Genomic DNA, 27,286 nt, shown 5'->3' with positions numbered 1-27,286 from the left:
ACAGGAGACACTGTCGTGTGTGGACAGGAGCTCAGATGAAGCTCACTTCTAAATGGTGATTATTATGCTTTTACTTGGCAGATGGCCACTGTTTTTCCTTGAGAAGGTTTAATTTTCATCAGATAAATTCTAGTTAGGCATTCTCTTTTTTCAGCAAACTGCAAACCAGTGTTATAAATGCCACACAAACTGTCTTCATTCACAACATCTAAGTAATCGTTTCCTCCCTCTTAACTGGTTCATTTTTGTCCATAATTCTATGTTGCAAGGCTTGAAAGACCTGCACAACAGTTGCTACCAGCACTACCTCAGAAGTCCAACAGGATAAAATGCAGCATCCTGGTGATTTTGAGGATCTTGGAACAAAAATTTCACCAGTGGTTTTCCAGCTATAAAAAGCAAATCCTGGAGGGTTACTGCCTTCATTGCAATTTTCACAGCAATCCTAACAATTATTTTGCGTCTCCCACTAGTGCTCATATATCCCGCCACTGCAAATAAGTAGCAAAGCATCCAAGGGCGGCAAGGGAAATATGTAAACTAATTGCTGTGACCTGTCAGCTTCTTTATCCCCCAAATGGTAGGTACCCTAAGGCCAGAGTATTTATTTAGGCAGCCATGAAGACATGGCCATGTGCTAAGGCTCCAAGATAAAGCAAACTTATACTTCAAACTGAATCCAAGATTCAAAGGGCAGGAAAATGAAGTCTCAATGCTGCAACCCACCACCAACGGAGAGCTCTGCTCAGAGCCAGGGTGAGAGGCACGGAGGCTATGCTTTCTGCCCTTCGGGAGCTTAGTCGCTGGAGAGACAACAGACACCTGAAAAGCTGGGCAGCAAAACAAAAGAAGCCAAGGCCACCGTGTGACATCCAGTGCATTGCATCGCCCCCATTCACATAAGGCCCATTTACTGGGAATCAGACACTATGACAGGTCCTACAAGAGGGAAATGAACACCACAGTCTGGAAAGGCACTCTGTCAAAGGAGCTAAAGTGCACCTGAAAAGTGACCTTCAGGCATGCTGAGGAGGGTGAGAGCAGAGTGGGAGGTGGGACTCTCATCACTCTTTTAAACTGATGGGTAGGTTGTGGCAGAATGGGCGTGATCAGAAAGAAGGGACAAAGGCATGAAGGTGAGCACAGGCATGGGGTGTCCAGACACATGGGTCTATTCTCCACGCCCAGGACAGAGGGTGGGTGTTGGGGAGCAGGGGAAGACCACCAGTATGAGAGAGGCATCATGGGAGAGAGGAAAGAGCAGCCTTGGGACCAGGAAATAGGGCTTCTGATACTTGCTTCTTTTCCAGCTGACTCTGTGGAATGCTTATGTTTACAGGTGACTACACAATCCAATCTGATACACTCACACAAGTAATCTGCCACAGACAATCAACATTAGGTTGCTTGCTTGTTTCTTTAATTTGAAGAACTCCTATATTTAAGTCTTCCACCAAATATTCACGTTCAAAATGCTAGCAAATGATACTACCAACAAGAGAAAAGGTAAACCTGTGTGTGTGTGTTTGGGGGTGGGGGTGGGGGGCAAGAAAAAATATTTCCTAGAAACAAGAAATAACCCAGAGATGGCAAGAATTACAGTTCAAGGGCCCAGTCACAACAAGGACACATCTGAAACTACACATTTTCAGCATCAACACTTGAGAGAAATTACTTTCATAAAAACTTTTCAACAGAGTTTTACCCAAGCTCCTTCATGACCCTCAGGCTCTCCTATCCCCGCTGGATCCCAGAAAAGGGAATGATCTCTATCGATCAGACAAAGCAATTTAAATCCAGTAGCTGGCAGCAAGCTAGAATGACACAGCTGCGGGTTCAAGACAATCCTTCCCTGTTATCTCAAAGCCAACAGGTTTGCTGGGTCAGTGAGAAGAGAAATACCAAGCGCAGCACACATTTTTCATGTAACTGTCGCCTACTTTTATAAGGGTAATTTTAAAAGAAAATCACAGAGGTAATTTAAAAAGAAGTTTGGTACTTGATAATTCTCAATAGGCTGAAAAATCAGCTTTATTTAAATTGCTTTAATAACATAAAGGATGATCTGAAAGGCTCTGCTGCTCTGAGGCTGCTTCACTGGTACTGAAAGTGACCGTGGGCACTGGTACGAATACAGAGCACGACTAGGGGGCTGACTAGTGTGAGTCGGTCCTCTGGGGGGGGCAAGGCAAGAGTAGAGAGGCAGGGCCACAGGGCCAAACAGCAGTGCATCCAGGAGCCTGTGGTCTCAGCAGCCACACAGGGCCCCAGGGAGCAGTGAGCGGGCACCTGCCCAGGAAGGGTCATCTGGGGCCGACCTGCCCAATCCTCTAACACACAGTCAGGCCTCCTGACTTGCAGGTTAAAGGGACCTCTGCTGATCTCTCACTAGACTGTCTCAAGGTCTTGTTGGGCTGCACCCTGCAGGCCTACAGCCCTGTGCCTGCCCAGCTTCAAGACCAAGGAAAGACCCTGAAGTCAGCTACAGAGACATCAATGGTTTAACGGCTGATGTGCTTACACGTCTGAAGCAAGGTTCTGGAGCGATATCCCACCTGTGTGGCAGCCAGTGGGCAGGACATGGCAACAGTCTTCGCTCCTGGGGGCTAAAGGGAGCTGGCCAGTTATAGGCGGAACTGACGTCACCTCTGCTCACTGGTTACCACGGAAACTGGCAGTGGGGCACGCCCCTCACCGCCCCTTTGATAACGACAATCACTAGCTGGGGCCTGGGGCAGGTATGTAGGCAGGTCAGTCACGTGAGTAGGGAGTAGGTGAAGCAGGCACTGGTCCAGCAGGGGATGCACAGAGAGCAAGAGAACAGCCATCCTGAGTGGCCCAACCACAGAGGTCTGTGTCAGCCAACTGGGCCTGAGCTGGGCCCCAATGGAGAGCTGGTGCCAGGGAGCCGGCCGGGGGCGGTAGTCTGGCTCCCCACTGCTAATGTTTTTCTCCAGGGCTCAGACAGTGGCTTCAGAGGTTCAGAGCAAACTCCCCCAAATCCACACTGACCAACGTCTGGCTCCACCTCACTAGATTTTTACTTAAACATGCCACGTAAGGCTAGAGCAGCACTACTACTTTTTAAACAGAAGAAAATCTTAGGGCCCTGTTTGCTTATCTGCAAATGAGGGGGTTAGACCAGATAAACAAAGACTGCTTCTAGGACCCACACTGCTGGATAACTGTGTGTCCTGGAACCACAGTCCATGGTTTGGGTTCTAGACAAACCATCAAGTGGCCACGCCCTCCTCCTCCTGGGGAGACCTTCAAGCCCCCTTCCTCTCCATCCTTCAATGGCTGGCAGCCAGGGCCAGTAGAACCTGACCCTCCCACAGTCACTGCACTGCAGGACAGCCGAGGTCAAGAGGAAAAGCACCTGATTGTTGCCCAGGAACTTTACATGGTTGGTCCAAGGACACAGCACTGAATGAGGGGGGGACCGGGAGGTGGTTAGACATGGGCTTTTGACACTCATGTCCTGATGCCTTCGCCACCACAGCAATCTGCCTCCTCAAGCGTGTCACGCACGCTTGTTATTACTGCTTGTCCCGGCCCTGGTACCCGCTCTCCATGCTCTGGCGTGAACAGTTCTCTCAGGAGCTAAAAGCTTGGTTCTCAACAGCTAGCATGTGACCAGCAGGCTTGGGAAATAAGAATTTGTTATCCATCTGACAATCTAGTATCATAAAAAAAGTAGCCTTCTGCCCTCTACTATCTCAACTCATTTATAACCAGGCTTAAAAAAAAAAAAAATTGGGACAACCTTATCTCAAGCCCTCAGGAACTGAAATGTTAAAAAAGGTCATTTCTTGCCCACAGGTCTCCCTCTTCCAAAGCCACCAGCACAAGACCTTGGGTTTTAACAATGATTTTGAGTCTTGTGAGGGGAGGCCCTATAGCTCATGTTGTCATATAGGATGATTTTCTGCTAAAGATATGTTTAAACAAAGGTCTGATTTGGTCATCAGTAAAGTGGTGCTAAAGATTAACCCCATCCAGCCCCAGAATGGATGGGGATGACAGAAGCAACATTGACAAACTGAAGCCAGAGGTCTGATGTCTAGGAAAGCAGGCTCCATTATCAGGTCCTCCATTCTGCTATAAACAATGAACAACAAAATCAATATTAAAAAATTTTTTTTGAAAAGCACTGAAGCTTCAGCAACTGAGTAAGGAACCATCAGGCCAAAAGGAAGGAAAAACCTCAGAGGGATGAGCCCTACAGAAACAGCTCTTGCCCTCAAAACACTGGATGATTCTGGCAAACTGGAACCTTAATTTTATTGATCTCCTGAGCAGAAATCACAGTTCAGGGCTGGCTGAGGTGAAGCCCTAACGGGAGACTTCCACAACGAGCTGGGACACCAAAGGGCTACATCTACCTGGTAGCAGGTGAACCAGAAGCAAATGGCCCTCACTTAGATCTGAGAGCTTCAAGGACATTAAGCTAAGTGAAGAAAACCAGTCACAAAAAGACAAGTGCTGTATGATTCCAATTATGTGAGCTACCTAACGTAGTCAAATCCAAATAAACAGAAAGTAGGATGGCAGTTACCAGGGGCTGGGGGGGAGCAGGAAATAGGAAGTTGTTTTTTAATGGATATGGAGTTCTGTATGATGAAAAAGGTCTGTAAATCAGTTGCATAACAATGTGAATATACTTAACACTACTGAGTTGTACACTTAAAAACAGTTAGGATGGTAAATTTTATGTTATGTATACTTTACGATAATTGAAAATATTCTTTTTAAATTCTACCATTCAAAACTTTACGATGAAATAATATAATATTTTGAACTACTTTTCATGCTAAAACAATTCTATTCACAAAGCTCACATTGTTCTTTAGTGCTCATGCCACCATGTGGTTATGTTCTAAGATAATAAATGTTAATGTATTCATCTATGCTCCCATACTTTTTTGGGAGGGAGGAGCTATTTAGAGCCAAACGTTCTCTGAACCGTAGCTTCAGTCAGGTATGCTTCCAGGAAGCAGCAGATCTCGAACTGTTCTGGGGCTGGGTCTTGACTAAAGTCTTCACTATAACTCTCCACTAAAGTTACTGTGCCTTGTAAAGATGTTAACAGCTCTCACTAAGATTGAGAAAGCCTCTAATAAGGGTTTCTCTCCCCAGCATTGATGCAGGATTCTATTCTATCCAGGCTAAAAATAAGGAACAAATCAACGCCTCCCATCTAACCTGAACTCATAAAAAACAAAGGCCTCAACAGGAAGCCAGTAGCCAACTGCCCTCCCGATCATGAACTCCAGGAATCTATCAACCTCAGTGGAGTCAGAGTTAGAATACCAAACATCTATGAAGTTTATTATATTTCTAGTCACTCAAAAAGGTTGTCATCATTAATCAGTCCATGAAAAACCAATCAACAATAAATCAGACTGGGCTTCCTAGGTGGCGCAGTGGTTAAGAATCCGCCTGCCAATGCAGGGGACATGGTTCGATCCCTGCTCCAGGAAGATCCCACATGCCACGGAGCAACTAAGCCCATGTACCACAACTGTTGAGCCTACGCTTTAGAGCCCATGAGCCACAACTATTGAGCCCACGTGCTGCAACTACTGAAGCCCACACACCTAGAGCCCATGCTCCACAACAAGAGAAGCCACGGCAATGAGGAGCCCGCGCACCACAACAAAGAGTAGCCCCCACTCACTGCAACTAAAAAAAAGCTCGCACACAGCAAAAAAGACCCAACACAGCCAATAAAATAAATAAATTTATAAAAAAAATCAGACTGTACAATGAAAAATGAAGAGCTATTTCAAGACTCCATGTTGGCGTTTATTCACTCAGATATAATAACCTCTCTGAGTCTGATAAGTTTGTTTTTTGTGAGTTTTTTGGACTAATTTTCTAATAATAACTGCCCTTCCCACCTCTAGCTGTATTTGAAACAATTCAATCTCAAGGTCCTACAGAGACATAAAAAGAGAAAAGAGCTCCTTCTAGACCACTCACTTATCAGCAACTCATCCGCTTGGTCTTCCCACATTAGAACAGACAAATAGTAATATAGCCATCATCATCACTGTCAACATCATTATTAATTTCTAACTCATATACTAGGTTAGAGGAAGTGCTGACGGAAGGAAAAAGAGGAGGGAGGCAAGCAATTCTGATTGAAAATTAAACTTGTTCTCCAGATGCAGAGAGCACAGTAATACCGCACCTTAAGAGGCAAGCCTGGTTTGGAACTTTCCGCATTTCTCAGGAGCATCCCCACTCCTTCAAAATCATTGTCAAAATTCTCCATCTTTGTAAAATTTGGCCCATTAGATATTTGCTGTCTCTGAACAAGCTTGCACTTGGACATATGATGTATGGGCACCATCTGCTAGCATGGGCTGTGTCAGTCAATAGTCTTAATTCAAAAGCATCTCTTGTCAGAGGAAAAGAGTCAAGCTGCATTGTATTGCGGAGGATGTCTTAACATCGCTTATTTGTGCAATTTTTAATAGGATTTGGTTTTATGAAGAGGAGAGAAGGGCCTCGAGACTCGTTTTTTTCCACCTTGATGCTGCAGAGGAAACGGTGAATCTGGTCGAAAATAACCATAGTAGGAAGGTCTGATTTAGCCTAAAAATCTCAAGTACATCTTAATAGCCATCCCTTGATTCATTTAAATTCAATGAAGCAGCTGAGAATTGCCAGCAGCCATTCTAATCTGTTAATACTCCAACTCACAAATAAAAATCAATATTGACATTGTAGATAATGAACTAGTGCTAGCCTTAGTTTCGTTTAAAAAGAGAAAAGAAAGAGAAAAGAAAGTACTCTACTACCAGCAGAGGCAACCCTCCCACTGCACTTAGACCTGGACTGTTAGAAACCCTGAGCTCCTTTCCCATTAGTTATTAGGTTCCCAGACCCCCACTCAAAGTCTCTTCCAACCCAGCAACAACACAACACAAGGTTGATACCACTAGTACACAACAGCTTCACTCTCTGCAGCCACTGCGTGGACTCTTACTTGCCATGAGGAAGGCCCACCTGGGAAGAGGGCTACATCTCTGAAGGAAAAAGGTGTTCAAAAGCATCAACATGATTAGAATTCTGCTTTATGGACTGCTAGATGGTTCTAGTAATGAAATCCAAATGCGGTTCACAGTAACTCATTCAAAACCAGACCATACCTTCAGCACAACCACACAAGGCCTACAAAGGTTTATAAAAGATAACCCCGATGCCATCCGCGGAGGGGGCAGGGTGGGGGGATCTCACGGAGACAAGAGATGGATGCCATATGATGACATCTATATGAAAGTTCAAAACAAAGCAAAACAAAACAAAAAAAAACAACCACCCTAAAGTAGTGAAAACTCAGGATTGGTATGCCCAAATCAGATGGTGCTAGTAAAAAAGTCTGGGGAATTTTTTTTTTAAGCAGAAAAGTCAGGTATGTGACCTAGGAGGAAGACGTGTGAACAAAATAACATGGCGGATATGAAACATCAGCAAGAGGAAAGGCACTGAGATGGAAACAAGTCAATCAAGACAAAACAAAAGAGGCTAAACGATCAGGTTAGCTACAGCTGAGGGGCTGTACCGGGGGGCGCACGGGAGGAAGATTAATATCTGAGTTTAGAGGCAGGGAATCAATTGGTCAAAGCCTCTGAAGGCTAAGTGTTTGGATTTATAGTTAAATCTTAGGAAACAGAAACACTGCAGGTTCTTGAGAAGTTTGAAACCTCGGTGTAAACAGTTTTGTTCAGGTGAGTGAGTACCTGGAACCTGGGAGACGGGTACTGAAAATCTGGAAGGAGGAAGAGCAGAGGGTAGTGGCTGTGGTCACAAAATAGCACATTTCAAAAGCTCATGGGGTCAAAAGTTAACAAAGGGTGAATCTGAGAAAGAGTAAAATGATGTTGCTTATTCAGTTTTCATTTTTGCAACCATTTATTCATTTATTTGTTTATTTATTGGGGGGCCATGCCTCGCAGCTTGCAGGATCTTAGTTCCCTGACCAGGGGTTCAACTCAGGCCCTTGGCAGTGAAAGCTCGGAATCCTAACTACTGGACAGCCAGGGAATTCCCACAACCATTTTAAAATTTGAGGTTATTTCCAAATTAAAAACAACAACAAAAAAGCAGCTTCCTAACCACTGTGTGGCTTTGGGCCTGTTGTCATATATTGCCCCCTCTCATCTCCCACTGGCCCTTCCAGTCACAGTTGTCACGCTCAGTTACAGGAGGGAGCCAAAGTTTCACCACTCCTTGAATTTTTTAAACTTTATTTTGAAATAATTATAGACTCAGGAAGTTGCATAAGTGGTGTACACTTCACCAATCATTCCTTAAATTTTAAAGTCAAACTTCTTTTTTTTTTTTTTTTTTTTTTTAATTTTTTTTGGCCACACTGCAAGGCATGTAGGATCTTAGTTCCCTGACCAGGGATTGAACCCTCACCCCCTGCAGTGACAGCGCAGAGCCTTAACCACTGGACTGCCAGAGAAGTCCCTTAAAGTCAAACTTTAAAGTCAAATTCCACACGGTTAGGAAGTCAAGTTTTAACCACAAACCACTAATTCATCCCTGTTACAAAAAAAGCGTATTCCAACAGGCAGAGTGAAACTTCCGCTTATGCAGACTTTCTAATAGTCTTGCTTAAGGTTTTCAACGGTCAACTTTAGGAAGACATCATCAGTAGAAACTTCCCAAGTACATGAACAGGAGGCAATCTACCCAAAAGTTCGAATGACCAATAACAAATGAAAGAGCTCAACTGACTAAATACAACAAAGAATTAGGAAACAAATCAATGAAACAATGTTGATCATCAAATTCCATCTTTAAAATATAACATGATGCTGTCAAGGGCATGCTGAGACAAACCCTCTACTGCAGACAAACCCTCTATTATGTTGGCACATAATTAGCAAAAACTTTTCTGAAGCCAATTCTGCAGTAACTATTAAGTACCTCAATAATGTTCATACCTATACATACACCAGGCAAAAAGGGCTGGGGGGCATTAATGCTAGTTTTCGCCATTGAACAGCCTTATCAGTCATTTTTATTTTCTACTTTTTAAGTATTTCCAAATACTTTTGTACTCTGGGGGAAATAATTACATGTTAATGTATGTCAATTTTAAAAATAAAATAATTATCTTCAGAATATCAAATTGTACTAGCCCAACCCCTACACCTTTCCCATGAGAAAACTTAAGACACAGAAAAATTCATTTTTATAAAATGAGTCACACCATACATATGTATGTAGTCTGTTTTTATACTCAAGATAACACAGCAAAGTAATCTAGTATCTGGGTATCAGCAAGGCCTCTGGCTTCAGTTCTACCAACTTGGTAGGAGTCTGACCCTCAGGCAAATAATTTACCCTAACCAAGCCTCCATTTCTCCATCTGTAAAATGGGAATGGCAAGACCATTCAGAAGATTAAATAAAACAATTTATGTAAAGCACTGAGCATGGTCCCTGGTACAGAGCAAGCATTTTCTATAACTGTTCTTATAAGTATCTCCTCAAGTCAATAAAGATTCTTTAACCCATGACTTTACAAAGCTTTATAAAATGGATATTCCATACTGTAACCATTCCAACACAGGACACTACAACTTTTTTGCTATTACTAACAATGCTGTAGCACATTATAATAACCTTTGACTGCCTCTATGATTACTTCTTTAGTAAATATTTTTAGAAGTGGAATTACAGGGTTGAATAGCATATATAAATTTCCACTTCAATTAAAAAAACACACACAATTTCAAGCTAATTGTAGAAAACTTCAAAAGCAGATGTATGGAGGGGAAAAGTGAAACTTTCTCCTGCTCTCCCCCAAATCAACTGTTTAGAATGTATCCTCTATCCTCCTGTATGCATTTATAAACACACACAAACACACAAAGCTGTTTTGTTTCTAGTCTTAAATGCAATCATACTATACACATTGCTTTGCAGTTTGCTTTTCACTTATTATTTCCTGGACCCCTTCCTATGCCAATACATATAAAATCTACAGGCACACACACTTTTTTTACATAAAACAGATATACCATCATTCACTTAATCATTCTTTTAACTGATAGAAATCTGAGTTTTTTCCAGTTTTCACACTAGAAAAAATGCTGTCTTGAAAAGCTTTCTATATAGATCCCATGCACAGAGCAGGTCTATCATAAAGTGTCCACCTTGAACCCTTGTCAGGACTGAACATGATTTTTGATTATCACCCATCTGATGGATGGGGAAAAGGCATCTCAATGCTTTGATAATCATTTCATGTTTTTCCGCATCTGTTTCTCTTCTGTTAACTGGCCATTCGTGTTTCTTGCCCAAGGGTTTTTCTTATTCACTTTGTGTATCGTGGGTAATTAACATTTTGTCTACTGTGTGTGCTGAAAATATTTTTCCCCATCTCTGACTTTTTTTTTGGGGGGGGGGGGTACACCAAGTTCAATCATCTGTTTTTATACACATATCCCCGTATTCCCTCCCTCCCTCGACTCCCCCCGCCCCTCGAGTCCCCCCCCACCTCTGACTTTTTAACACTGTGGGTTTTGTTGGGGTTTTTTTTTTTTAAACATACAATATTTTATATTTTTAGGTGTTGAATCTCTCAATCTTTTTCTTTATTGTTTCTGGGTTTTTACTTCCTGAGGACGCCTTTCTCATTCCATCAGCATAAAAGCATTACTCTCTGAAATCATTTTAGAAAACACTAACAATAACATATGTAACACACCTAATGGTCTCTGTTCCCTATACAAGAATCAAACTTTTAACTTTGGAAAAACTGACAGACATGGACAATCATATTTTGTAGCTCTAATAAACAGTAAAGCATTTGAATTTCCCCCCTCCAAATCATACTAGTAAACTAGAAAACCCAGTTTACATATCTGAAACCACTCATCTTCTCCATGTGTGAAAAGTATTTTGGATTAATTCTTCATAAATTGAAAAAAGTCTCTGAGAACTTAAAGAACAAGAAATTAGCCTTTCTTGGGCTTTCTAGGTGGCGTGGTGGTTAAGAATTCACTTGCCAATGAAGCCGACACGGGTTCGATCCCTGCTCCAGGAAGATCCCACATGCTGCAGAGCAACTAAGTCCGTGCGCCACAACTACTGAGCCTGCGCTTTAGAGCCTGTGAGCCACAATTATTGAGCCCACGTGCTGCAACTACTGAAGCCTATGCGCCTAGGGCCCGTGCTCCGCAACAAGAGAAGCCACGGCAATGAGGAGCCTGCATACCACAACAAAGAGTAGCCCCCATTCACCGCAACTAAAGAAAGCCCGCACACAGCAAAAAAGACCCAACACAGCCAATAAAATAAATTAAATAAATTAATTTTTAAAAATTCTAAAAGAAGAAAAAAGAAATTAGCCTTTCTTTTTCAGTGAGAAACAATACTTTTCACATGCATCAGCTGACTTGACCTTGATATAGGGCAGTAAAATCTGCTTAAGTATATACTTAACGTCAGAATTTTATTTACAGGTAAGGAATCTAAGGCCCAAAGAAGACAATTTTTTAAAAAATCAGGTTTGAGAAGTCTGTGTGAGTGTGTGAGTGTATGAGTGTGTGTAGGGGAGAACAGTGAGAGTGAGAGAAAGGAAGTGATGGGTAGGAGGTGAGAGAAGGGGGTATGGAGGAGGGCTTCCCAGAAGCGGTGTGTGCACTGGCCCTTGGAGATTTGACAAGATGACTACAGAGACCCAGGGTGGAGAGTACATTCCAAGTGAAGGACAGAGCAGGAGTAAAGGGAAAGAGGCAAAAAACCCAAGGCCATGTTCAACACCTGCAAGAAGGTCTGGAGATACCGGGTTCCTGGCAGAGGTCCTGGATGGCCATCTGTCCACACTGTGGCTCCCTCTGAAGGGAACCACTTGCCCACAGGCCCCATGAGATTTCCCCCATCCCTGAGGACTGTGACAGGGAAGGGCTTTGAGAGCAGCCCCATTATATGACCCGGTCCCAAAGTCCCACCTGAGTGTGAGATTTTGACAACTGTTCCATTGGTGGTGGAATCAGTCACTGAAAACACAAGCTGAGTAAAGCCATGAGGCAGTGCGGGCAGGAGCTCTGAGGAGGACCAAGACCCTCAAATGACAGTGACGAGGCTCACCCCCTTCCCCTCCCTGAACCTTGGGTTCTTTCATCGTAAATGGGGGTGGGGGGTCCTCCATTGTCTTCAAGGAATTTTCCAGAAAGCTCTAAATTCTGTAAGTCTGAGTCTATAATTCAATTTCCATGGAACAGAACCTACTTAGAGTCCTACTTTTCCATTCTGCACCAGAGATATTCTTGGCAAGTGCTCAAGTCAAGCAAAGGAACAGAGTACACTTGAACTGACTAATGTGCCTAAGGCAATTAAGTCAAAATATTTTTCTAATAATATTTTAACAGTTCATCTCACATTAACAAACACTTCTAGACCTTCCGGACTTGTCTTGCTTAGCCCAGCTATAGAAATATCCTTTACCTCTGGTTACAGGTGGAGAGCAGGCCTAGTCGGCTACGAATGAGATGCAGGTTACCAGCACTGGCACGTGCCATGGCAACAGGCGACACATATCAGTCGCTTCCTCACGCATCCCTCATCCCGGCCCCCCACCAACTGCCAGGCTCCACAAGAGGGCTGCCTCTGCTCTGGTGTGATAAGGACAGGCTCTCTACCCCAATGCTTCCTTCGTTCTTACTCCGCACAAACATCACTTCGAGCACAACCTCCAGGCTTCACCCTCTCGTGGATTCACACCACACCAGCTCCACATTCCCACAGCCCTACTTCTACACTGCCCTGCAGAGCCCCCCGGGGACACAACTCCCTGCTCTCTCACAAAAAACCATCCACCTCTTACTCTGCCTGGCTTTGTTTTTTTTTTTTTTTTTCTTTAATGGAAAGGAGATCAAAGTAAGAGAAGGGCTGGCCTCGTTTTCAAGACCAAACCACCACCTGCACCACCCTAAGTCATTAGCACTGCTATCTACTGCCTGAGAGACATCCAAACCCGGGCCTGAGCCACTCCCACTGCCAAGGATCTCCATCCCAACCGGGGAGGGTATGGGGAGAGAGGGTTGGGGGTGGGGGGGGGGGAAGGCTGCTGCAGACCCCAGCCAGGACGTGGCTGTAGCATGCAAACCTGGTCCATGTCCTGAATTAGCACACTGACTTCCTAGTTAGACCCCCACTGGTGTGATTCCAGGCCTTGTCTCTCATCCAGGCCTCCAATTTTGTGTCCCTCCTTTCTCCCTCTAAGCACATGGCCTTGCCCCTAATTCACCAGGAAGGTGGTATACGTTGCTATCTTGTCTCCCATATCCATCTATATACACCAATCACTATTCCCATTCCTTGGCTAGAAATTCTTCTACCCATTCCTCTCTATTCTCCACCCACACACAGACTCTATCCAGGTCCAAAGAGGTCTAATTCTAAACCCAATAGACCCATCTCATTCCTGCCTGCACCATCCTGACCCCACTAACTCCCTCTCATCCATCAAGGGACCACTACTCTTCCAACCACCAAGGCCCCAACCAAAAGAGTCTTCTGATATTCTCTTCATCCTCCAAAACTCTTTAGTTCTCCAAGTCCTGTCGACTCACATCTCACACCTCAGCATTTCTTTCTGACTTCACCTCTTGCCCTTGTCTCCAGCCCACATGGCATTCTGCTGTCAGACTAGCCTTCTTTAAATACTACTCTCGGCATGTCACCATTTTGCTCAAAAACCTGTCATGTTCTTGTGTCTCATCTAATCTCCTCGGCCTTCAGGGCCAATACAACTCCACCCCCTCTATCTACTCAACCTCATTTTCAGTTACTCTAAAGTGTTCCCAATATTCTGGCCAGCTGTGAAGAGCTACTGGCTCATGTGAAAACCATCCTCCTTCCCAGCTCAACTGATGTCACTCCCTGCACTGGAAAGGCCTTCCCCTCTGTCCTCTGCCTTGTCAAATCCTAGCATCCTCCATGCAGGCAGTGACATTTGAACTGAACCCCAGGCCTTCCTTCTAGACAACTCCAGCCCCTGGGGTGACCTCTTACAACATTTATACCACACAAATAACCAAAGGACATAAAGCCTTGACCAAGAGTAGACTGAGTTTCAAAAGTTCATCAGTAAGGCAACTGTCTGAAATTCAAAATCCATTTATCCTGAAGGAAAGTAAATGGGAAATAGGTTCCTAGGCCCACAAAACTCATGCAATCCACAATATAACTGTGGTACAAGTGTACTTTTCCAACTACATAGAACCACTATCTATAACACACTTAAAAACACATTCTGAGTACAGATAATGTCAGGACCCTAGAATGAGGGCCACACTCCAGAAAAAGACAATTCTAAAGACTAGGAAGCCAAAGGCCCTGGGGGGTAAATCCAGACACTTTTTACCCATCTTCCCCAACCAGTCTTCTAGAGTCTGAACTCTAGTTTCCAATGCAGCCCAAGGACGTGAGTCTGCTTTAATTCATGTGTGAAATTTTCTCATTCAACAGAAGCAAGCCCCTGGAAAAGTGCAGAGGAATTGGGTCTGCCTGCTCCCAGACACACAGGAGCCCAGGTAGCAGTCACAGGAAACGCCCCCTCCGGGATGGCTCCAGGCAGCAGAGAGACTGCTGCAATGACTTCTAAGCATCGCCATAGAGAAAGGCCTTAGGGAGAACATGGGAAATTCTTTACTGTGTCCAGGGAATGCAGCAGGGTACACAGATAGGCCTAATTTTAGCACACAAAGGAATTTGGTGGCCACTCCCCAGTGGGGACTAGGTCCTAGGGTCAGGGAAAAAAGCTGTCTAAAACCAAAATCACCCCTGAGAATCTCCTGAGTCTCCCACAAAGCACTGTACACATGCTTCAGGCGACTTCATGTAGTCATTGTTGTACCCATTCAAGTTTCAGAAACTTCAAGCCAACTAAAGGATGGAACTAAAGGAAAGGCTGAACGTGGGCTGGCCTTTCCCACCACTCTGCCCCTAGGAAGACTAGCAAATCCCTGATGTGGATGGGAGTTTCTCCCAGGCTCCTGCCTGCCTGCAGCGTTTGCTTTATCTTGTTTTAGTATTAAGCCTCCCTGACTCTAGTACACATTAACTTTAATGTATTTGTTGTGAGGATTAAGGTGGAAGGTGGTTGGTTTTCTGAATGAGCTAAGAACAGGATGGGCCCCATGGTGCACAGAAAAACCTGGTTGAGAACTCTGACACTGAAGAGACCCAGCTTTGGATCGCAGGTCCACTGCTCACTGGCGTGTTGACTGTAGACAAGTCACTGCAGAAAGCCTCTATTTCCTCACATATAAATAAAATGGGGATAACAGTGCCTACCTCACAGGGGCTGCTGGGTAGGAATAACACTCAGCATATGTAAGCTGTTTTTCTCAGCACCCACACAGGCATGGGCACCTCTTTTTCACCCATGCAGACTTGGCCGGAGTTGACCCCACCAGCCATGGTACTGAGGATCCAACAGACAGCTTGTCTCTGCCTTCTCAAATCACTTGAACTAGACCGTCTTGTCTGACCTCAGGTTTAGTTCAGGCAGCTGTGACCATTAAGAAAGACAAACATGGGGGCAAAGCAGAAAAACAGGAAGGTCCATACATTATAATACAAAACAAAATAGCAGAATTTGGGATGCTGTGCAGACATCACAGATGATTACGCAAACAGTACATACAGTTGACAGGATCCCAGGAGGCTGCAGAGACTAAGTATTAACAGGTGGTGCTTCACTGTAAATTATCTTCCTTTTTAGTGCAAAGCTGGTTAAAAGGATCACTTTTTAAATGAGGGCACTGAATGAGATCTGCAGTTTTACTAACCTTTTTTTCTGCCTCTTCCCCAGGCTGGCCTCACGTTTTGCAAGATTCTAACAAACGACGTTTAACAGTAATTGACTGATTCTATGTATTATTCTTCTATTTCAAATTTTAACCAACAATCCACATTTACAAAGTGAGCTGGTCAATCCACATTTATGAAATCACATCACTGCCACAGGTGTGATAGTGATAAGCACAGCTAAGTAAACAAGAAACAATCAGTTGCTTAATTTTGATAGTCAAGGGCACTCATATTCAAGGTCAATCTCACTCTAAAGGTATTGAGCATGTTCAGCTTGGGGAGTGAGACCTGGTACCAGCTCTAGTAACAATGTCTAGAGTCAGACCAATCCTGTCTCAGAAATTCCTATTATGTCATCCACAGCCAATCAGAACTTGGAATCAGCATGAAACCACGCAGACTGGCAATTCCCAACAAAAGCAAGGAAACTTGATTTTTTGGTAGCTTTTGTGTCTTTATCCTGGGTAAAGGTATGGTTTCTGTTAAGCCTCTTGAAATGCTGAAAACGGTCCCCTGGCTCCCCTGGGTTCCTGTGCAGATACAGGTTGGAACCATCAGGCTTGGTCAGCTCCACGCAGCAGACTGCAGTGGGATAACTGATTGCCCAGCCCTAAGCACCTTCTTAATCCTGGCTCTCAAAGGGCAGATGCATCTTGGGATCTGGCAGAGGGGAGCTGTGCCAGAAAACCCTAGGAAACATCTGCACGCAGATGACACAGCCACCCCTGCCCATCTCGGGGCTTATCACAACTGAGGAGGAGGGACTAGAAGGCATATATTGATAATTTGAAAAAATTCCCCTATGTATGTGCGTGCACCACACCCACCCATCCCCCCAAATACCTACAGCGGAGTTAAGACTCACTGGTCTAAATCAACTTGGAATGTCAGGAATGCATCACACTTACTTAAATACACACACACACACACACACACACACACACGCACACACACGGAAAAGGGTGACGGATTCACCACAAACTCAGCTGGAGACACAGTACCAGTTATTCCTGGGCACCAGTAACTAGTTAATCCAGTCCACACAGAAGACGTCAACTTAGGGGCAAATTGCTTTGTAAGAGGCTACTGCCTCTGTATCTACGTGGAAGGCCTATCTCCATCACGGCTAACCAATCAATTACTTCAGATATTTTAAATGAGGACACGAAGGTGGGCCACTGCTTCCACAGGCACAGGACACAATCACACCAAGTTCTGCTCCTGATCTTTGATCCACTTGCCTTCACTGTTTGCCCCTTGAGTTGTGGCCTCCTGCCCTGCGGCTGGTCCTACCCTCCTCTAACCCCACCCCAGACCCTGTAGCCAGGGCCTCCAGAGCTGCCCATTTCTGGAAGTCTGTTTCATTGCTGTCTCAAGGCCGAAACAGGACAGAAGACAGAAATAAAAGGCAAGTAGAATGAAAAAGAAACTAGGATGCACAAAGTAACAAGAGAAAAGGCTGTTTCTCAGCCCATCAATGAAAACAAGCACAAGTAGCATTTCATAACCAGAAATACGGGTACACAGCATGGAACCAAACTGTCTAATCTAATTCTGGAGGCACCATAAACCTGATGGCTGTACTGGGGCTCCACGTGACGTTTCAAAGAATCGAACGCTGTAAAGTTGTAATCTTGATATTTTTCTATTCACAGGTCCAATAATTGCCTAACAGCAGTGTCCTGCCCTTTCCCAGATGATTAGTGCTGAGTTTGTTGTTGGCTTTTTTCTTCCAGCTTATGTGGGTCCTCAGAGAGTACACTCTGCCAAAGCAAAATGCCAAAATAGGAGCAGAACTCTCTGGCCCTCCACGTGCAATAAAATCTCACTCAGATAAGTCATCACCTAAAAGTGCGCTGCCTGGGCCAGCTGAGGCTCACTGGAAAGAGCGCCAGTTCAGGAGAAGCCTCACTGGGTCTACATTTTCTGATCTGTCAAATGAGGGTCATGATGGTGAAACCCACCCCTCAGACTGTTGGGAGAAAGAATAAATAGGACAGCATTTCATCAACTGTGGCGTTTGGGCACCTGACAGCATGGAAATGTTATAATTAACCATACTGCTCTCTCCCCCTGGATACAATGGAGTAAAATATACCAAGGTAATATTACTACTAGTTCTCAAAAGAACCTATCTGTTTGGCTGATATTCTATTTAAATAAAGATGTATCATGATTACCCTCTTCTTAAGAAAATACAGGGGGTTTTTTCCTCCAAAAGCTTTTTCACAGCCATTTAAATTTCCGTGGTAAAGAGCACCATTTACGTACTGAACAGTATGTGCCCCAGTCAACTAAAAAGCAGCAGGAGTTATTTCTGGGAGAAAGGGAGGGCCAAGGGCCTTACAGATCCAAGAGAGACACAGACCTGAATCAATGACAACAGTTAACTTTTACGTGGCTCTAAGTGCTGTCACAACAATATCTCATGTAAGCCTGACAATCCTCTGAGGTAGGTAATACTATTTCCACATTTTACAGGTGAAGAAAAAGACTGAAAGTGGTTTAGGTAACAAAGCTACTCACTAGCAGAGCTAGAGCTCCAAGGCCATGCTCTTCACAACTGCACTACACTGCCTCGTTCAGCTATTTCCAGAGACAAATCAATCCCAAGTCACAGACACTTTCTACAGGTGCTCTGTGTTTCAAGAAAGAGTTCCATCCATTCAGCATTTACTGAGCACTGGCTATAGGCCAAACCCAAGACCTTCACGCTATCTGTCCAGGGAAGCATCAATTCCAGGGTGGACCTTATGTCTAAAGACAACTCAGGAAAGCCTGAAAAGTGCTTTAAAAAACTGCAGTCTGGGATATTCTCAAGAACGTCTATTTGCCTCTAACAATTTGGACTAATGACACCATCAGAAGGAAGGAGATGGACTGGCTTTCAGCATAGTTTAGTATTTCAAAATGTCAATGTTGAAACAATTTTCAAAGCCATCTACTCCAATGTTTTCTAAGTGATGGTCCACAGATAGATAAGTCAATGCATAACAAGGCTGTCATCGGTACAAGGCAAAATTAGAAGACTAAGGATACTGTAGTAAATTTTTAATAAAACTGCATTTATTCAATTTAATGGAATGTCTTTTTTCTAAGGTTATATACTTCAAACTCACTATGGATTTTTTCTCTTATTAAATGATAATTATAGATAGATTTAAAAAAACGGCAGTAATGCACAGAATGGGCTATAAAATACTTTATTCTATTGTTATAGGTTCCTCAAAGCCTGCTTGGGATAACAGTTCATTAAGGACATATGCTCCATGGTAGGAAGACCTTCCTATGATATAATAAATGACAGTTTACAGCAGAGAACAATCCAGCAGGCCTACATCAGCCCCCAGCCCTACCTATCCTATTCCACCCCTCTAATTCATCGCTCTATATAAGTAACTGTTCTCTTGCATGTACTAAAATCATAAACCCCCCAAATACTGCACCACCACCCCCTTTTGTGTGCTATGGGAACACATTTCCATCTTTAGGGAAGTTGGTTACAATTAGCTGGACTTCACTGAGACACCAGCAGAGGCTACAGCAGGTTAGGTGCCCTATGAGGCTCCATCTATAGCAAATGTTCAATCCACACCACTGACCACCTGGTGACTTTACTGAGGTCTCTGCCTTCCCTTTATACTGGCCATCTCAGGCAGTTGCTACCACAGATTTTCCCAATGTAAACTACTCCACAAAATGTTCATCTTAAATGTCTCAAGGTACTACCATACAGAAATTAACTTAAAAAGTAACACCTAGTTAAAGACAAACTCTTATTTGCCTCTCAATTTATTAGGTATGTAAAAAACAAGCATTTGGAGTTGATTGTAGATCTCTTAATTTCACAGTTTATGTACTGTTATAGCTCTGTTTGCACAAACATTTTAATTTAAGCCAAATTTTTCTAGTTGGACACATGGAATTTAAGCCCTGAGAGCAGAGACCATGACTTAGCATTTAGTACTTGCCCTTTGTAACCTGCCTTACAATTCACAAAGCAGCAGAGTACTCAAGCAGACCTCAGGCAGCTTACAGAGGTGGCAGGGAGAGACAATCAAATAACCAATGCAAGAATGCAAGAGCTACGAAGGAACATGAAGGACTCCAACAGATCACAGCCCGCAGGGAGAGCTGATCAGTCTGAGCATCAGTCATGGAAGGGTCCCTAGGGCAAGTGAGATTGGGCTGACATCTCAAGGGTGAGTCAGAGTTGGCTAAGGGGTGGTAGCGTGGGGCAGTTCAGAGAAGAGAATGGCATGAGCAAGGAGCCCGAGGCGGGAGCATGGCCTAATGGAGGAGCCCTAGGGAGCACCGTGGATGTGACTATGGTGTATGAGACTGCAGAGGTGGACAGGGACCTGGTCATGCAGGGCTTTGAAGGCCACGTTGAGGAACTGGTCTTTATCCCAAGAGCGATGAGAAACAACTGAACGATTACTGTATGTGGTCCGGAGGCAGGTAAGGAGGTGAAGAGATGTATATTCTGAAAAGCTGGCTGCAGTGTGAAAGGAGACTGAAAAGAGGCAAGAAGGGGTTCGGGGAGGTCATTTAGACTCTTACAGCATTTTAGGTGAGAGACAATGGTAGCCCAAACAAGAGAGGTGGCTGCGAAGACGCAAGGGGGGACTTGAGAGAGTTAGAAGATGAAACGCATGGGACTTGGCAGGTGGGAAACAGAGTGAGAAGGAAGACGCTCTTAAGGACGAGCCTCAGGCTTTGGGCTCACAAGACTTTAGGCTCACAAGAAGGACAGTGGTCAGTGGCCCCATTCACCAAGTCTGGGAATAAGAGGAGGACTGTGTTTAGGGGGAACGCAGTAACTTCAGTTTGGGGCATCTTCAAGTCAGACACGTATAGACCTCTAAGGGTGGATGTCAGAAAGATGCTGAAAGTTCTGGTTCAGTAACTGATACTATTACATATCTACCCAGATGCGAGACTAATGGTTCCTTACAAATAACCTAAACCAGTCGAAAGAGAACTTGTTGGAAAATGAAGTATTTTCTTGAAGTCATGAACTTCTAACAATACCGTGCAAGCAACATATATAACAAAACCATCTCAGAAATGTCAGCATAAGTTCAGCTTTTGGGAATATATTTTTCAAGAGAAATTGAATTCCATTTACTATTCTACACAAAAAATTCTTCAAATTTTGGCCTCCAAATTTAAGCTAGGCAGCAAACAAGAAACTTCAAAATGGAGAAGGAAAAATAACTATTCCCTAAAATGAGCTATGAGGGGACTTTGGATCATCCGAACAGCTCATTTAGTGTGCAATAATTCACTCAAATTTTGAGTTAAGAGTAAGAAAAGAGAATTAACTTTTACTGAAGATTTATATCTCAGACACATCAAGACACTCTTCACTTAATCTTCATGGCCCTATGAGGCAGGAATTGTGTTCTCATTTTCCAAATAAGTAAAGTGAGATGGAGAAATTGAGAGCCTTACCTCAGGCACTGGAACTGGTAAGGGCAGAAATGGCAGTCAAACAAGTCTAGGCAAGTCCCTTTACCAAGGCCCCAGAGCCGGAAAGGGAAGAAGCAGCTATTTCCCTGGTGCCAGTCCTTGGCTGCAGAGGTCAAATATTGGGATGTTTATTTTGAAAAGGTTTTTTTGGTTTTTTATCATCACCTGCAATTCAGCAACTACATTCTTAGCCTCAAGATAACCTTAATTTTTAAAGAGCTATCTTTGTCAATTCAATCCTCTCTGCTTCAGCTTCTTAAAATGGTTCTAATTGGTAAGACATATAAATCACACCCAAAAAGGCTTCATAAGGTTTAGTTATGACTGCTTATAAAATTCGGATCAAAATGTAAACTCAAATCTCAAAAAAACAAATGTTTGTTTTCCATCAAATGTCTACTGCCTGTTTCCAGCCAAATCCATTGTAACTATGGTGAATAAGCCACCCCTAACTTATAAAACAATTTTGCAAAAACCACTTATTCTTAAACCGAACTCAGAACTTATCTTCCTAAAGCAATAATGCTATGAGGTAAAGTCCTTGTTAGGCCACAAAAGCTTAACAACTCAAATGGTCAACCAAGGATTGTATGCATGCTATCAGGAAATACTACACAGTCCTTACAAACGGCAAGTATGCACACTATATAGAAATGGGGCAACATGCAAATAGAATCATGATAAATGAGAGGAAAAATACAAACTAGTAAGTACAGATTATACAATGTTTAAAGATGTAAATGTATGTTTGATATGCTAGAGTGGTATAGAGTTTAACTTTCTTTTATGGAAATATAGATATATACACACACACCTAAGCACATATATACACACACACAACATATGTATGTGTGTATATGAAAGTATATATATGTACATGTATGTATGTATGTATCTGTGTGTATAAAACCCTTCATTACCAAATGTTTTAAAGTCTATTAACCCTCCAGGTACCTGAGATAGCAGCTCTTCTCAACGCGACACTGTCTGCCCACAGCCTAGCTCACGACACCCTGCCTGGCATAGACTCAGGTGGGCCACTGGCTCAGATGCTGGGCAAAGTGACTGAGGCAACACTGAAGAGGACAAGGGAGGAGCTGGAGTTACAAAGGGAAGAAGGGAGCAAGGAGCCGGTGGCCTCCAGCACCAGGTAGGGTGGGAAGAGCATGAGTTTCCAACTCAGACAGACTGGGTGCAAACCCTAGCTCGGCCCCTCACGAGCTGTGTGACCTCAGGCAAGTTGACATGATCTTTCTGAGCTTCAGTTTTTCTTCTACAAATTGGGAAAAATAAAGTCTACTTCATCACATCTGTGTGGGGGGTGAAAGGGATTCTACACTAGCTCCTGTACAGGCTTCTCCTCACATGGCTAGAACCCTTCCTTCCTTGACCAGTTTAGAGTCAGTTTCCTCATCTGCCAAGTGGCGACAGTAACAACAGGATGTCGGAGAACTAAAAGAAGGTGTATAGCAATGGATCTTTCAAGTGTGGCCCTATATAAACACTGGTAATCAATGTACCCTGGGACTATGGGGTAACAGGAACAACTGTAGGGTTCATTAACATGTCACGTGTGAAAAAATGTTTTGAACAGAGGTAGCATCACTGGCGGAAATATGCTGCTTCCTAAAAGATTGTTTTATAATTTTGTGACTCAATGCTTAAAAATGATGTTCAGAAAAAAACAGCCTTAGACCAACAGCTGCAATACTCCACCCTGTACCCAGGCCCCCTGTGTCTGGGACTCGGGGCCACACTCAGGTCAGATGGCCTCTGGATGTGGTGAGCATTCCAAAGAGAGCATTCAGGTTGTTAGACCCCGTGGAGCGACTGGTCAAGGGTCAGTTTATCCATTTTATTTTTATTTTTTCTTTATTTTTAAAACTTCTGAATTTTTTTTTTAATTTAGTATAGTTGACATACAATATTACGTTAGTTTCAGATGTACAACAGTGATTTGACATTTAAACACGTTATGAGATGATTACCATAAGTCTAGTAACCTGTCACCATCAAAAATTATTACAGTATTATTGACTATATTCTTTATGTTGTGTATCACATTCCCATGTCTTACTTATTTGATAACTGGAAGTTCATACCACTTAATCCTCTTCACCTATTTTGCCAAATCCACAACCTTTCCCCTCCGGCAACCACTAGTTTGTTCTCTGTATCTATTTGTTTTGTTTTGTTTGTTTGACTGACTTTTTAGATTCCACATAAAAGTGAGATCATATAGTATTTGTCTTTCTCTGACTTATTTCACTTAGCATAATACCCTCTAGGTCCACCCATGTTGTTGCAAATGGCAAGATTTCATCCTTGTTTATGGCTGGGTAATATTCCATTGTATATACATAACACATCTTTATTCATTCATCTATTGATGGACACATAGGTTGTTTCCATACCTTGGTGATTGTAAATAATGCTGCAATGAACATAGGGATGCATATTATCTTTTTGAATTAGTGTTTTTGGTTTTCTTAAGGTAAACACCCAGAAGTAAAATTGCTGTATCATATGTAGTTCTACTTGTAATTTTTTGAGGAACACTTCCATACTGTTTTCCATGGTGGCTGCACCAACTTACATTCCCACCAACAGGGCACAAGGGTTTCCTATTCTCCACATCTTTGCCAACACTTGTTATTTGTTGTCTTTTTGATGGTAAGTCATTCTGACAGGTGTGAGGTGATTTTTCATTATGGTTTTCATTTGCATTTCCCTGATGATTAGTAATATTGAGCATTTTTTCATATGTCTGTTGGCCATTTGTATGTCTTCATGGGAGAAATGTCTATTTATGTCTTCTGCCCATTTTTTAATCAGATTAGTTTTTAATATTAAGTTAAATTATAATGTGGATATTAATCAGATATATCACTTGCAAATATCTTCTCACATTTAGTAGGCTGCTTTTTCATTTTGCTGATGGTTTCCTTTACTGTGCAAAATCTATAGATTTCTTGCAATCCCTGTCAAAATACCAATGGCATTTTTTACAGAACTAGAACAAAAAGTCCTAAAATTTGTATGGAACCACAAAAGACCCCAAATAGCCAAAGACAAGAACAGAGCTGGAGATACTGCATTCCCTGATTTCCAAGTATATTACAAAACTATAATAATCAAAACAGTATGGTACTGGCATAAAAACAGACATATAGATCAATGGAACAGAATAGAAAGCTCAGAAATAAACACATATATGGTCAATTAACCTATGACAAATGAGGCAAGAATATACAATGGGGAAAAGACAGCCTCTTCAATAAATGGTGTTGGGAAATCTGGACAGCTACATGCAGAAGAATGAAACTAGACTATTTTCTTACACCATCTACAAAAATAAGCTCAAAATGGATTAAAGACTTAAATGTAAGACCTGAAACCATAAAACTCCGAGAAGAAAACATAGGCAACACACTCTTTGACATCAGACTTTAGGATCTGTCTCCTTAGACGAGGGCAATAAAACAAAAATAAACCAGTGGGTTCATGCATTTTAAAGACCGCTAGATACGCATAACATCAGAAAGCTAGGCTCAGTGGCAGAGCTCAAAGCCAACTGGAGAGCAAGCAGGGAGATGCTCAGTCTGCTTTGAATCTCGGCCAGGAGGCCAGCAGCAACCTCATCTCTCCTCCTGTTCTTGCCGCAGGAAAACTGACAGTAAGAAAAAGAGGGCACCAGACCAGATAAGCCCAGATCATCCTCTCAAAAGGTCACTAACACCAAAGTCCTGGCGCTTCAAAAGGTCCTTCAAATTAATCAGTCAAAATCTCTGCAAAGAAGTCTCACTGAATTCCAATGGCCTCAAAGACAACTGTTATTCACCCAAATTTGCTGCAGTAAAAATAATGGCAGGACTCATCTCAAATGCATCCTCCTCAGAAAGCACTTCTTGACCACCTTCTCCTAAAAGAACAGTCTCCCTATCCTCTCACTCTATTTTTCAGAACACTGTGTTATATGGCTACTTACTTGTTTGCCCCACAGAATCTATCTCTATGTGGGCAGAAACGTAGTTTATTTGCTGCTGTGTCCCCAGTTTTGCACAGAGGAGGCACTTAAAATATTTATTGGTTGAATGAATGAATAAACACTGCATGTAATACGTAAGTAACCTATTTATGTCCTTTTCAGAAAATTCCATATAGCACAGAAGACAGATCTATCATTTACAGTTGAGTCTATTTTTAGAATTTGGGCATCATGTTTTAGTTCCTGAATGCAACATATTCTAACACTGTTGCCATGAGCAAGTGAGATCTAACTTAAAGCCCAGATCATCTCTACTCCATAATACCCTTCTCAGGAACACAAGCCTTCCTAACTGAGGACTGCAGCTATGGTCCCCCTCCTCTCACAGGACCACTCTGCACAATGTTGTTTCTGCTCAGAAAATGCATGTCTTTTAGGAAACTGAAATTCTAATTCGGATATTGTGTCAAAGACAAGAGTCCTTCAGGAAAAGGGGGATACTCCTGAGTGGTGGTGACTTCTTAGACCTTGATGGCATAAATAAAGGCTCCTCTGCAAGTCACCATCCACCAGGGGTTCAGAAGTGGAAATCGAAGAGCTGCTGCCACCAACAGGACTCCAGACCTGTGGCTCCAGGGCCGGCCCTTGTGTCAGAACCACCCCACTCCCAGCTTGTCTCACAGGAGGGCTGCTGGAAAGTGCAGTGGGGGATCTGAAAGCAGGACACAAGTCCAATATCTGCAGTTTTCTCAAAGCACTCCCTTAAAAACATATATTCTCAAATGGGAGAATTCTGAAATCATGTTACGCCATAAAAAAGCAGGCAATGCCTCCTTTAAAACTAACATAACAAGTGATTTACCTAACAAATTAACTTCAGGCTCTAAAAACCTACTGGGTCAAAGGCTATATCAGTCTTCTCACCCCAACGGAAAACATATAAATAACCAGGGACATAAATGCAGAGTTGGTACTGCTTTTCCACATAATAAAATTGCCCTTAGACAAAAAGAACCTTCTCCCCCAAAGTCCCTGATGGGAAACACTGGGCCCCAGCTCTGGAGGGGAGTAAAGAGCTGTACCTTCCAAAGCACTACTCTCAGATCACATGAGTTTCTCAGAATGAGGCGTGGCTGCAGGTTCCAGCCTGCTCAAACTTACTGTCCAACAACTCACAAGGTACATTTTCAAGCACAAGCCTGACCCCTCCAACGAAAAATGGTGTCACGGCAGCACACTGCTTTCTAAAATACTCTCTAAAAACTTGTATGTTATTGTAAATCAAGGGTTCTTACGTCTATACGCAAAATTGATCTGTGTATACCTGAGTGGTTTTCTAGAGAGACCTCACAGTGTTCAGAGTATGTCAAATGAAGTTAAAACACCACTCTTTTAAGGGGTGGCAGACCTTTTTCCTTTGGATGATTTCAGGAAGCCAAAGTTTCTCAGAGCCGCCTCTAGTTTCCATCAAGTTGGGAACTGTCTTGGGTGAAACAGTTTCCCAGGAAGAATACTCAGAAGCTGGAGTTCTAGCTGCCACACTCCTTTTGTGGGTGCAGCATTCCTGGGGTGCCAGCCCCTGAGATCAAAACGGCAAGGCAGCGAGGTCTGCACTTAGGATGCTGATTCTTGAATTCGTTTTGGACTCTTGGATGCTGGCATTTTCCACTGCAAGTCTGTGACACTTCATAACTGTTTTTTCTCAAAAACACATTATTTTATCCAGTTTCCTAAGGAAGATCAAAATTAATGTTGAGTCTTTAATGCTTCAGTACATCACTCAAGATGCAGGGCACATCTCTACAGAACTTTCCTCTTGGACAAGTTTTTTCTTTGTGTGTTTCTACTTCAAAATGTAACCCTGAAGTCACTGTTCCCTCTGTCTCTGGCTCCCTTGGCACACTGTGTCCTAGATATTAAAAATTTTTCAACATCCTGTAAGAATTAATACATGTACATTCCCCCTCCCATTTAA

General features: G+C 43.0%; 1 protein-coding gene across 4 annotated transcripts in view; it reads right to left on the bottom strand.

The window, feature by feature from the left end:
- Positions 1–27,286, bottom strand: part of TEX2 (testis expressed 2) — a 104,619-nt gene that overhangs the window by 61,231 nt on the left and 16,102 nt on the right. The gene's annotated exons all lie outside the window — the stretch shown is intronic.

Source organism: Hippopotamus amphibius, chromosome 17, assembly GCF_030028045.1.
Source record: "Hippopotamus amphibius kiboko isolate mHipAmp2 chromosome 17, mHipAmp2.hap2, whole genome shotgun sequence".
NCBI classification, from domain to species: Eukaryota; Metazoa; Chordata; class Mammalia; order Artiodactyla; family Hippopotamidae; genus Hippopotamus; species Hippopotamus amphibius.
The sequence above is the reverse complement of the archived record's forward strand: the minus strand, read 5'-3'. Positions and strand labels throughout refer to the sequence as shown.